The sequence below is a fragment of the Chrysochloris asiatica genome, unplaced genomic scaffold (assembly GCF_000296735.1).
Source record: "Chrysochloris asiatica unplaced genomic scaffold, ChrAsi1.0 scaffold00116, whole genome shotgun sequence".
Taxonomy (NCBI): domain Eukaryota; kingdom Metazoa; phylum Chordata; class Mammalia; order Afrosoricida; family Chrysochloridae; genus Chrysochloris; species Chrysochloris asiatica.
The window spans coordinates 919,545-924,467 of NW_006408634.1; the positions used below are offsets into that span (position 1 = coordinate 919,545).

Here is a 4,923-nt window from a genome sequence, read left to right on the forward strand (position 1 = left end):
TATAGTCTTATGTAATGCAGAGGCTCCGCAGGAAGCCTCCTTCACTGGGCACGTTGTAGCCCCACTTTAGGTATTACAGTCAGTTATAGGTAGAAGACGGACTTACAAGCTTTCTACGGTGATATTTCTGGCTATTCCTTTCTCTCCCCCTCCAGTGTCTATTTATAATATAATGCAAGGAAAACCAAGATTCAAAAGACAGCCAAGCATCTTAACATTATTCCCCCCTTTTCCAATTCCAACCACATATCAATCCCTGTATCCCAGAGCCCTGTTGTTCCAAGGTTGTGCATACATCATTATTTACCTCTGTCTCACTTAGCCCATGCAAACCTGCCTAATTCTTCTCCCATCTGGAAAGCAGTTCATTACTTTTGTGATTAGCTTCATTTTTACTATTCTAATGCATAATTTCCCCATCTTTTGGCTTGATGGATTAGAACCATAATCCGGCTGACGTGCACTCACACTCATAAGCACAGATGTTTGTACGTACACATATTTTTGCAGGTGAACACGTGGTGCAACACTGCCACTTTGCTTATTTCATATGTGCTGTGATTCTGTGACAAATAAACAAAGAATGGAGCCTTCTTCAAAACCTACAACTAGGTATTTCTTAGAAGAGGGAATTTTGTCTTTCTTATCCAGGCTATGCAGAACATGGAGATACTAGGGTCACGGCTCATGAGGACAAAAGGTAGGATAGTTGGGAAAAACATACCAGACAGTACATCCATGTACATCATCCACCAGCTGGGATGATACAAAACTGTGAAAGACACTTGAAGGAAGATGGAGAGGGTGTAGGAAGGCAGAAAGGTGCTCACCAGGATGAGGATGGTTTGTGTGGCTCTGGTCAGGAAGGAGGATCTGGGGAAAACGTTGTTCCTGTGAATGTGTCGGATTCGTTGCTTGTGTCTGCGCAGGATGAAAACCATGGTGCTGCTGGCCCAGAGCATGAGCACCACAGACACAGTGTCTGGGAAGGATACCATGACTGCATACAGCGAGTTTGTGGTTGTGCCGTAATGAACAGAAGCACAGGACCCATAAAGCTTTCTGTTTGTGATGCTTTCATTGCTCCAATTGCCAGTCACATACATGGGGAAAATGATGTTTACCAGCAGGTGCAGGAGCCAGCACAGGTAAATGGAGAAGCCCCTGTACTTGGGAACTTTCACCTTCAGCTCTGCCCACCTGGAGTTACTGGGGCTGATGGTGATGGCCTGAAAGATGCTCAACAGGCAGGTGCTGCCAATGGACACACCCCGGCCCACTCTGCGAACATATGAAACAAATTTACATCCAAAGTCATTGAGTGAATCACTCCATCCAAAAGCTGCCATGGTCTTAGTAAGTCCTTTAGTGATGATGACCAGAGAGTTGCCCACAATCAGGTGTATCAGGGTCAAGTGTGTGGACCTTAACTTACACTTAGTGAAGTAAAGGAAGAGATAATGGAAGAGAAAAGTTACCCAGTATTCCAACTATAGTCTGTAATAAGAAAATCATTCCTAATGTCCAATCCCTGAGGAACATTCTCCAGATTTCCAGTGACTGCTACTTGTCTTCGGAGACAGAGGGTCCTGCATGGGAAGATGAGACAGGGGCCACATGTGTCATGGCACTGAAATCCACTATTGTGTCCACTCAGTCACATTCACTTAAACGCTGTTGTTCATTAAGGGGTTTCCAAGAGTTGGATGCATAATTTACCTTATTTGCATTTTAAAGGGTTTCCAAAGAGCGGCCGGTGGTCCAAACCAACCTTATAGTCCAGTGCTTATCTATAGTGTCACACCAGAAATCCTATTACCACCCTCTAAAAGGATTCCATGAAACCTATTTGCATTAGTAGCAGTCTGCCCAATTGCATTTTCATAGTTCCACCCGATTCTAAAAAGAGTGGTTTTATTTGCATAGTCTTGATGTGGCGCTGCAAGTTAATGCACTGAACTGCAAGGTCAGTGTCAGCTGCAAGGTTGGTGATTCAAGCTCACCAGCCATTCCTCAGAAACTCTATACAGGGTCGCTATGGATCGGACCCAACTCGACGGCACTTAACAACAACAACAACAACCCAATCCTAATGAGAGTCACAAAGCCATGGTGGGTACGGTTATGTAAAAGTGACTCACTGCATCACATCACTCGAGTTCACTGTGTCCTCCAATAATCCAGGACTGCATTTAGTTTTGCCTTGATACCTTTTCATTTTATTTTACAGTGGGGATATTTTATTTTTACATGGTTGTAACAAGTTTCCACTGATGTGTAAAAATTATTACAATAACAATTATGACTGAAGCCTCAATCGTGGATAAATATTTTAAAGAAATATAGATTTACTCATCACAGCAGATGACTTCAGGAGCCTGCTTTAAGAGCATGGTGGGCTTAATGAATTAGTGATAACAGGCTTAATATGTGGGTGACAACTGGATGGCAAATACGCTCTTCTGCCAGAAGCAAAATAGAAATGCAGTCATAACATAATTAAGGAGCTCTGGTAGCGTAGTGGTTCCAAGTCAGGCTGCCAATCTCAAGCTTAGCAGTTCGAAACTACCAGCTGTTCTGTGACAGAAAGATGAGGCTTTTTGCTCCTGTAATGATTTACAGCCTCGGAAACCCTATACAGGGTCTCTATGAGTTGGAACCGACGCCACGGCACATCACCACCACCACCACCATCATATAATTATTGAACGAGTTCATATCAGGCCCTAAACTCTGAGAAACATAATAAATGATAAAATGGGGAGAGCAGAAATGAAACTATTTAGACTTTCACTTGATCAATGCATCAGTTTTAACACGTGTGTGAAGTTATTATCAGTAATACAGCCTGATGCATGGGATGCTGAGAAAATGGGGACCCAAACTCAAAATAATAAAAAACAGACCTGGCTCACTGATCTCATGGAGACTTGGGAAAACCCTGAGATGTCACTCAGGGTCACCGTTCAGGCCTGGAACTGAACTCACAACCATGGGAAGGAAAGGAGGAAGGAGGGATGGAAAAAGCACCCTGAGGAAAGAAAGGAAGTGGGAAGCCTTTATACTGTGGGCATCGCGATCAAGGTGGTGGGAAATGTAGATGAATTGTTTCACGGAAAGCCCATTTTCTCTGCCAATCATCACTTGAATCACAATAAAAATAAGAAAAAAAGTGTTAGGTGAGATTTGTGACTAATATTTGTCAATAAATCTGGAAGGCATGGTACATTTTGTAAGGAAATGGCTGATGACTTGTTTCATAATAGATTGCTTTACAACCAGAGTAGATAGCATAATATCTGCTCGTGACCGTTGCTGTGAAATCCTTTATTTGAAAGTAACATTTTTTAAAAACCATTTTGCTTCCCTGACTTCTAGTAGGAATATGTTGTTGCTGTTGTTAAGTGCCTTAGAGTCAGTTTGACTCATAGTGACCCTGTACAGGGTTTCCAAAGAGGTTAGCAGTCCACTGCTTATCAGACAGGACACCAGGACTTCAGAGGAAATATGTTGCTGTTGTTGTTAGGTGTCTACTCGTTCCGACTCATAGTAACCCTACACACAACAGATTAAAACACTGCTTGGTGTTGAACCATCCTCACAACAGAGAAATACAGACTCCCCATAATCACCAGACCAGAGATACTTCCAGGAGAGGCACATTACTGTCTTCATTCAGGCATCACACACACAGTGAGAGAAAGCATTCCTAGCTGAGCAGCAGCAAGACACATGTGAGGAGATACTTACTCCCCACAGATTCATCCTGTATCCCAAATATGGGGGTGAAGGCCACAGGGTCTTCTCTGGTTTCCTGACAGTTCTTAGGATTCCTGTACACAACCAGAGAACTGCATTCTGGGAGCACCTTACAACTCAGGTTTCATGATTAATACAGATGATCGGTACAGATGAGTACAGATATTGAGCTAGCTATTCTGGTCGTAAAATATTCTATTACCAGGCAAAGGAGACCCACCATTTCCATTTATGAAATGCATCTGACGTCATGTCTTACACATTTCATTTCCCACAGCTGTCCAATGTGTCAAAATCCTTCACAAATTTCACCTCACAACAAACTCATTTTTCTTATTTTTAGTGTGATTTGAGTGATGGTTTACAATGAAATTTCATTTTCCATTCAACAATTCATATACATTTTGTCCCATGACACTGATTGTATTACTCACAGTATAACAGCAGTATGAAGCACTGAAGTCACTCTTCTTGAGACAGACACTAAATGGCATTAGGAGCCGTCAGGCATGGGGGTGGGATCTAGGACCCCATCTCTTTACCAGGCCTCAGCTCAAGTTCAGGACTCCATCCTTCTTCCTGTTGGGCACCGGGTGGGTTTCAAACCCAGAAGATGTCCTTCCTCCGATAAGGTGGCCCACCCACATGCTGGAGCACCTCCTTCCCAGACAGACTCTGCCTCTCAGACTGAAAGAGAAAACACTCACTGGACTCCTTCCCGCTGGCAGGACAGTAGGCTCAGTGTCACCTTCATGACAAGCAGGGCATGTGTCTGCTGGAGGCAGCCAGAGCCTGAGGTCCAGGCATTTATCCTGTGTCCTCTCCTCTCCACAGAACAGAAATTCCCATATCACCTCCAGCGTCAATGACAGTGCAGGCTTGGGGAGCTGAGAACATGTCTGCCAAATGGTCTCCAGTTGTTAATTACCCAAACCAATTACACACTTCCAGTAAGTATGTCTGAGGAGACCCTACAAGTGTGTGGGAGAGCCTCTTTCTTGTCCAGAATCCTAAAGACAGACATGATGCCCTGGAGGGAACTGGGACCTCTGAAACCTGCCGTGTGAGGGCCTGCATCTGGGAAGTTCTTCTTGGTCACTTCTCCTCTCGTCTTCAGTGCATTCATTGCAGCCTCATTTATGTTCTGAACAGAAAATGGAATCA

The 4,923-nt window shown here is 43.8% G+C and overlaps 1 pseudogene; it reads right to left on the minus strand.

Annotated features, from left to right (window-relative positions):
• Positions 1–643: 643 nt before the first annotated feature.
• Positions 644–1,542, minus strand: LOC102843015 (annotated as a pseudogene).
• Between the last annotated feature and the right edge of the window lie 3,381 nt (positions 1,543–4,923).